The sequence below is a fragment of the Sinocyclocheilus rhinocerous genome, unplaced genomic scaffold (genome assembly GCF_001515625.1).
Source record: "Sinocyclocheilus rhinocerous isolate Xijiao unplaced genomic scaffold, SAMN03320098_v1.1 scaffold1348, whole genome shotgun sequence".
In the NCBI taxonomy this organism is placed as follows: domain Eukaryota; kingdom Metazoa; phylum Chordata; class Actinopteri; order Cypriniformes; family Cyprinidae; genus Sinocyclocheilus; species Sinocyclocheilus rhinocerous.
The window spans coordinates 48,087-57,164 of NW_015648618.1; the positions used below are offsets into that span (position 1 = coordinate 48,087).

General features: G+C 39.3%; 1 pseudogene; it reads right to left on the minus strand.

Moving 5' to 3' along the window:
- Nucleotides 1–2,323: 2,323 nt before the first annotated feature.
- LOC107710032 (RNA-directed DNA polymerase from mobile element jockey-like) lies at nucleotides 2,324–8,144 on the minus strand (annotated as a pseudogene).
- Between the last annotated feature and the right edge of the window lie 934 nt (nucleotides 8,145–9,078).

The following is a 9,078-nucleotide window of genomic DNA, read 5'->3' on the forward strand; positions in this document are numbered from 1 at the left end:
AAAAAAAAAAAAGTGTCTTTAAAAACTATTGGAACACACTGCCTTTACCTATGTAACCAATTTTAATTAACTATTTGAACATAAAATGAAAAAATATATATATTAAAGGAAGACTCCACTAGAGTTTTACCGTTTTCGAATCCATTCAGCCGATCTCCGGGTCTGGCGGTAACACTTTTAGCTGTAGCTTAGCATAGATCATTGAATCTGATTAGACCGTTAGCATCTCGCTCAAAAATGAATCTTCATTTCAGGCTGCAAAGCAAAAAGCACGGGGGTGATTCTTTTCGATACCCACTGTACTTTGTTTATTCTAGATCAAATACAGATATTTCTTGTATTGGCTGCACTGAGCTGTTGTTGACATGGGGTTGGTAGTTAATGGTGGAGTTGTTTTGTATCCTCTGTTATTTGCCCTTGAGTAGAATGCTCAGTGGGAGGTGGAGGATGGAGCCCAGAGCTGAGCTACAGATGTTGAACAGCAGTTTGTGTTTGTGTGTGTGTGAGAGAGAGAGAGAGAGAGAGAGAGAAAATGAGAATGTAAGGTGGTTGTGTTTCCACCTTTCCAGTTTCTCCGGCACCAGATCGTGGTCGCGCAGCTGAGTGAGGAATCTGTGCGGTTGCTCGATGCACGAAATCTCCGTCTTTTTCCGGTGGAGAAAAAACAGCAACTCTTCAGTCGTTAGAAAGTTCAACGGCTCCATTCATTCGATCTATAATGCGACACGAAATCATTTCAGCGACTTTACAACAGCATGCGGATTAATACAATGCAACAGATACAGTTCTGTGTCAAATACATAATTATGAAGCAATGTCTCACACTTTGTGCCCAACTGAATAGATCAGAAATGTTACGTACAAACGTTTTGTTGGCGTTAAACGCAATATTTGACTCTTGCATACCTGTCAACGGCCGAGATGTCTGGAATAATTTGTATTTCTGTAAGCTATTTGACACGAATCTCCCGCCTGTATGTGACAGTCTAGCTAATAAAGCGAGAAGTACGCGGAAGTGATATAGAGAAAGCGAATGTAAACCTGTTACAGGACTGGAGTTCCGCTAACCGGATCTTCTGAACGATTTCTTTCAAAACAACAACAAACGACAGCAGTTAGCGTATTTTAGGCACACAGTTTCGACGATTTATTAGGATGCTAATCGTAATTTCATGTGTTCCAGTTCTGTTGATTACATAGATGCGAATGCTGAAATTAATTTTAACTACATGACTGAAGAGTTTTTATTGAAATGTGTTAAACCATTGTTTAATCAACCATGGGTGTTGGTAAAACTGAGCGCCGTACAAGTATAAAACAGGTTTTCTAGTACGTTTTAATCATAACATGTCTGCTATACGGTCAGTCAAATATTCACATTTGTAAACACTTTAACCAATTCATTAAAGATCCTATTCAAAATAACGAATCCGACATCACCACAGTTGAACCGAGACCAGACACAGCTTCATGCAGAACTCACACCTGAACGTGAGTTTTCAGTAAATATGCTTTGGTATTTATCCCAGAACTGATCTACTTATCATGGTTTTTGCGGCGTTTGTCTTGATACAGTTGTTCTTTTTTCCACCAGAGGGCGAACATTACCCAGAATAAAAATTTTGAAAATAAAATGAGTCGACTGTCCAAAGCAGTACAAAATGAGTTTGTTCAATTACAGTGTAATAATATTAAAAGGAAAAAGTATATATATTAATACAAAAAGTTATGTTTTTAAAACATTTTAAAAAGGCACACATTTACAGGAAAATATTGTTAAAGTGAAACTTTAAGAAAAAAGTAAGTAAACTCATAGTTAGATTCTCTTATTTTTGTTATCGATTTAGTCTCTTTTATTGATGTTTCTTGGTGTTTAACAATATACCATTTAATCAATAGTGTGATCTTCCCCTGTACCACACGTTATTATAAGTGCATTTTATAATATCAGGTTATATGACTTAATATATGAAATCGTATAATATTATAATCGTATAATATATATGAACACGAGCTGTAAAATATAGTCACCAAAATGCCGCTTATGAAATGGTCACTGTTTTTTTTCCCCTTCCACAGGCCATGCCATTTCATCTGGGAGTTTCTATACAAAACTTCCAGTATTTTGTGGACAATCTTCTGAGATGCCAAGGTTGCATCAAAAAGACTTAGCACACAACTTTACTTGCCTATCTCTCTTCATAGAAACTAAAATGACTGTTTTGAAGAATGACGAACTAAAATATTAAATATGAAGCAGGGAAAAGTATAGCACATCCGAGTCACTGTCAGTCCCCCTGGAACTGTGTGTTGAAGAGATATTTTACTTGCCCCCATGTCGTTCCAAACCTTTGTGACTTCTTTCTTCTAACACAAAAGACATTTTGAAGAATTCTCTGAAAAAGAGTGCAATTACAAAAAGCTTAAAACTACTTTCTGTACGACTGAAATTACCTCAAAAACTATGAACTCACAGGAAACAACTCACTTCTCCACATCCTTCCCCTCTTCCTTCTCTTTACCCTGCTTTAACCCTTTAAGCCCTGAGGCCATTTTTGTCTCACTGAAGTTGATGTTTTTTCTGAGTGACATACACAAAAATAATGACTCATAACCAGAGGTGTAAAGAGTACCTAAAAACCATACTTGAGTAAAAGTACAGATACCTTACAGTGAAAATTACTCCACTACACGTTACAAGTCACCAATTCCAAAACAAGCAATCCAAAAGTATGTGATTTTAACAGTACTTAAGTATTTTACTTATACTAAATATAGGCTCAAAGATGCACTAGTCAAAGAGACATGCCAGTGAAAAACTAACGTTGTGGAGAAGCTGCGGAAAACAGGCAGAGGCAAGGATCTGTGTGCTGGTATTTCATGGAAAAACTAGAACAAACAAGGCAAAAACCAAAGGCAACAAAGAACATAATGACTGGCGAACAGACAACCATTATATTCAACAACTCACAAAGAACTAAAGAAAAACTAGGGCTATATATACACTAGGGGTGGAACGGTTCAACTTACTCACGGTTCGGTTTGTGTCACGGTTTTAGAGTCACGGTTACGGTACGGTATGTGCTATGTTTAGGGAAAAAACTATACTGTCAAATAAAAATAAAATAAATATAATCTAACTACAAGCAACACCACAAATAAATACAATAGAGTAAACATACAAATAAAATAAACAGTGATTTTCAGTTTTTTTTTTAGGTAGGTCTAACATTAGTTTTTAGGTACAGAAATTTAATAAAGTAATGAAATGTAAAACAGCATTGCATATTTCACTGTATGAGTGAATTCTTTGTTGTTGCCGTTTGATTAATAGTGCTGTCACTTTAAGAGAATGCACTGATCCGGCTATGTCTGCTATAGGATACTTACAAAGACGGGCATTTTGACATAATATTTGTGTGAATTTGTCCATTTAAACAATACTTCAGAGAAAGCTTAATATTTGCGCGTGTTCTGAGGCACGGGTTTGCGCACTTCGGATGAGCGCATGCACAAATCTTCTCACTGCGCACACGAACACACGTCCTCTGGCTCTTAAATGTTTAAACTGGCAAAGCTTAAATGAGTTTAGTTTAAACACAGATATCAACGTGTGCTGTTCAGGTCTCACCTGTGCACGCGCACTATCAGCACCCAGGTGATGACGTAATAAATGACTGTTCATATTCCAGCATACGGCATTCGCGTTGAACAAGAGTGAATGGTTTGTCCACGTTTTTTTTTTTTTCCCACCACTGTTGTTGTAATGTACTGGGAAGCCAGAATGCGCATCCATCAACAGAAACATACATTATCCGAACCCTGTTTGTTTTACGTGTTATTTATAGCAAACCATATTACAGATGCGTTGTCAGATTTAAGTTGAACCGCGTGCCGAACCGTATGGTTCGATTTTTTTGCACGAACCGTACCACCCCTAATATACACAGGGGGCTAACAAGCTTAATAAGACAAGACACACCTGGGGAGACTAATCATTCTTCTTGAAGGAATTTTAAATACTGTTGTTTTCTGAGTGCCACACACAAAAATAATGACTCATAACTCCAGGACCGTAGCAAGGAGAGGTGATAAAATGTAAGAAATTAGTGTGGTCAAGGGAAATTTTTCATATCATTCTTATTTGATGCGATTCACAAATACTTGCTAAGGAACTGGCATTCACAAAGTAGCCTTGTTGACAAGTTTGGGTGAGTAAAGGCAAAACGCACAAGATGCAGTACTTTCAGTGACCTGTAATAGGCAGTATCACATCTTTTGTAGCAGAAATAAACTGCTGCAGAAAAAGCTAGGTCCATGCAATATGAAATGTAATGTGTAACTGCTCATTTCAAATGTAGAGAGTGTAAAGATGTAGTGTAAAATGAAAAGAGTACAGATACTCATTCAAAAATGACTCATGAATAATCATAACAACAGGTATAATACATCATAATACTTACGTATTTGTGGTTATATGTTTAAGAGAATGATTATTTATAACATACAATGAACACCATATTAAATCTACTTAATTTACAGAATAATGGACTGTATCATATCATGACATTGTTTGAGATCTGCACAGTATCTTACTACAGCTTGTGAGTGGTTAGATGTTGTGTTATTTGAGTGTTTCCTGTGGAGCTAATGTTAATTAATTGATGTGAGCTTTATACTCCAACTGAAAAAAAATATTTTTTCTATGGTTACATTTTATTTTGATGGTCCCCTTAATCAATCGACTATAAGCAACTTTGCAACTACATGCCAACTAACTCTCATTAGAGTATTAGTATGCTCAAGAATGGTAGAATCTAGTATGGTAGAATAAGTTGACGTACTTGCAAAGACACTTATAGTCAGTTTATCTGTTGGCTGACCATCAAAATAAAGTGTTAGCATATATTTACAGTAGCAGACATACTAATACTCTAATGACCGATAGCTGATATGTAGTTGCAGAGTCACTTATCAACAGCTGTCTAAAGGGTACCATCAAAATAATCAAACTGACATTACAATAAAAACTAAATATTATATTATAATATTATATATGCAGTATTATACAAAAAACTATGTATTGTATTTATAAATGAGGACATTCACAAATGTCGTGTAATGGAGGTTTTCACAGCTTTGATAAGTGAAAGTGAAAAGTGACGTGACATGTGGCCAAGTATGGTGACCCATACTCGGAATTGGTGCTCTGCTTTTATCCCATCCAAAGTGCACAAACACACACCGTGAACACACCCGGAGCAGTGGATCTCCATGGATACACTGGTGGGTGAGGAGGGAACCCTTGTACTCAATCCTGAATGAGATGGAGCCAATGGAGCGATTTAAGGATGGGAGTGATATGATCATATTTGCGCACCCTCATCAGGATCCTAGCAGCACTGTTCTGAATGTACTGCAGCTTCTGGAGGCTTTTGCCAGGGATCCTGATGAGGAGCGCATTACAATAGCCCAGCCTGGAGGAGACAAAGTCGTGGACAAGCTTTTCTGCATCTCCAAAAGTGAGCATACGGCGAAGTTTAGCGATGTTCCTCAGGTGGAAGAAAGAGGTCTTACATAGATGTTTGATGTGATCCTCAAATGTCAGATGCGAGTCCATTTTAACACCCAGGTTGGTGACTGATGTTGAGAGTGAAATATCCTGGCCAGAGAAGGTAATGCTGTTAATGACAGATGTTCGGACCTAGTTTGGAGTGCCAATTAGGATGGCCTCAGTCTTGGAGCTGTTTAGCTGCAAGAAATTTTGCTTCATCCACGCCTTTATCTCCTCCAGGCAGGTGGTCAAAGTGGAAGATGCCAGGACAGCAGACGGGGTTGAGGTGGTCCTGACGTATAGTTGAGTGTCATCAGACCAAGCACTGAGCCTTGAGGGACACCACAGGTGACATTGTGTGTCAAGGATTTAACCTCTCCCAAGGCGACATGCTCAGTTCTCCCAGTGATGTAAGATGAGAACCAGTTATACACAGAGTCAGAAAGACCAATGGTGGAGTGCAGACGATGAAGGAGAATGTTGTGGTCCACAGTGTCAAATGCTGAGCTCAAATCCAGGAGGATAAGGAGAGATGGAGAGCCAGCATCTGCCGTCATCAGAAGGTCATTTGTAACCCTGACCAAGGCTGTTTCCGTGCTGTGGCCGGAACGAAAACCAGACTGGAATTTCTCAAACAATTTATTTTGTTTTAAATGGACCAAAAGCTGCACAGCTACTACTTTTTTTCCAGCACTTTGGAAAGGAATGGAAGGTTGGAGATGGGCCTGTAGTTGTCAAAGGCTTCTGGGTCTAAGGTGGATTTTTTTTTGCTGTCTGATGACAGCAGTTTTCAATGTAGATGGAACATGACCAGCCTGGAGGGAGTGATTAATGACTTAGTGATCAAAGGACTTACAACACAGAGGTTAGATTCTACCAAGGATGTGGGGAAGGGGTCCAGGGCAAAGGTGGATGGTTTCAACATTCTAATAATGTTCTCAACCTCTTGCTGTGAGATGTCAGAGAAACAGCAGAGAGGTTGGGAAATCCCAGGCTGTGGGTCGACAGTCGGGACAGACAGGACAGGGGAGCTGGATAGGACGGAGCGGATGTTATCTACTTTTTTCCTGAAAAAAGTGATAAAGTTGCTACACCTCTCCTCTGTAACTCCTGAATGACAATGAGTTTGTGGTTTAAGGATGTGATTGATAGTAGAAAAAAGTTGCTTGGAGTTTCCAGGGCTGTTGTTAATGATATTGGAGTAGAACTGTGACCGTGCTTCTCTCAAAGACCTCGCATAGGCCTTCTGATTCTCTCTGTATGCTTGCTTGTGAACAGGAAGTCCTGAGGCCATTAAGCGACGCTCAAGGACACGCCCAGCTGTCTTCATCTTTCACAGTTCGTAGGTGTACCAGGGAGCTGAGCGCGAAAAGGTGACAGTTCTAGTTCTGATAGGGGCGTGGAAATCTAAGAGACTGCTCAGAGATTGGTTGTAGAAATCAACTGGCTCAGTGACTGAGGAGAAATCAACAGAAGAGAGATGCTGGAGGTCTATGGTCAAAGTGTCTGGGTTGATCTTTTTCAGGTCCCTGAAACAGATTTGACGCTTATCTTTAGTGTAGGAAAAGGGGAGGGGCAGCTCCATTAAGATGGCCTTGTGGTCAGATACACCCAGTTCATACACCAGAAGGTTACTAATAGAGGCTAAGTTTGAAATGACCAGGTCCAGTATGTGGCCCCTGAAATGTTTGGGGACATCAACATGTTGTCGGAGGTTGAGACAATCCAGTAGTTGCAGAAACTCAGCTGCAAAGTGGCAGGGGAAGTGTCTACATGAATATTAAAATCTCCAAGTATTATAATGTTAACAGAAATTGTGCAGAGGGTTGTAAGTAGATCGTGCATCTCTGAAATGAAAACTGAGTTTTGTTTATGGGGCCGATAGATGAGAAGTATTGTCATGGGGAAAGGGGATTTACACTTAAATGCAAGACATTCAAAAGAAGACAATGTAGGCAGGGGGAGGGGGGACAATTCCAAATTCTGTCTGTGTATTACAGCTAAGCCACCACCACGACCAGTGCTGCAGGCTTTCTCCTGGTAGCTGTAACCAGTGGAACAGGCGTCATTTAATGCGGAGTAGACCTCTGGCTGGTGCCATGTTTCTGTAATGCACATAAAGTCTAATCCCTTATCCATGATATGGTCTTGCATAAAGGATGATTTATTTGTGAGGGATTGTGTATTATAAAGTTCTATTTTAAGCGTTAATGAGGTAGTGAATCTCTGTAGAGGCCGTAGTACACCGGAACTCACTCCACATTTTCTGTCGTGCTTGATGTGCAGGGATTTCCTGATGTTTCCCCATACAGTCCAGCTTTGCATGCAAAGATCTCGCGGTGTTTCCCGTGTTACTAACATCAAGAACGACACTGTTTTAATGACGCGGCAGACATTCGACAGTGGTCCAGATGGATGGAATGGCTGAAGCAGAGCAGCCACGCCGATGGTAAACAAACTTTCGACGGGAACTTCTGTGGATATAACGGGGTCGTCGCAGAAGTCCAAGTTCTTTGACAACTGCAATGCACATTGGAATGGTGCGGTTGTTGAGAGTCAGCAGCTGCGGGACGGAATACTTGAGCTTCATGCCGATCACTGAAAAGCTCGCAGTAGCAGTGCTAAACGACAGAAAAAAATCCAGGTGCTCACCCACTGATAGTAAAAAATGACCAACAATCAGCCGATGTTGGAAGGGATAGCAGTAGGTGAGCAGACAGCCTTCAATTAGATAAATAATCCGTGCAAAAAACTGTTAAAAAAGAGAAACGGCGAAAACAACAAACGCCAACGTTTCCCTACAATTTAAAACAATCAGTGCAAAAAAAATTTTTTTTTTAACTATTAAAACAAAGAAACTGTTACAACGGAGAAGCGGCGAACAAAAAGCGCCAGCGTCCTCTCTCGTCAGCAGAGATCCAATTCAAGTGTGAAAAGTTATCATTGAAGTCAAACGTTTTTTGAATATACACTGTTCAAAAGTTTGGGGTCAGTAATAATTGTTTTTTTTGTTTTGTTTTTTTAAACAGTTGACGGTAGCCATTGACTTCCATAGTATTTTTTTTCCATACTATAGAAGTCAATGGCTACCGTCAGCTGTTTGTTCACCATCATTCTTTAAAAATATCATCTTTTGTGTTCAACAATTCATACAGGTTTGGAACAACTTGAGGGTGAGTAAATGATGACAGAAGTTATTTTCAGAATCAGAATCAGAAGGAGCTTTACCAAGTATGTTTACACACACAAGGAATTTGACTTGGCGACAGGAGCTTCCAGTGCAGAAGAAAGTACACACATAGTGCAAGCATACATGATAGTGCAGACACGCATAGGATTACACGGTAAGGATGAAATAACGCTAAAAAACAGAAAAATAAATAATGCACTATATACAGAAATAGAATTATAGAGGAAAAAAACATAATTGTTTAAATGAATGTACAGATATGTTATTTACAAGTGTACCATATTTGTAGTTTACAATATACAGTTTCCAGATACTATGTATAAAAGTGTCTGTT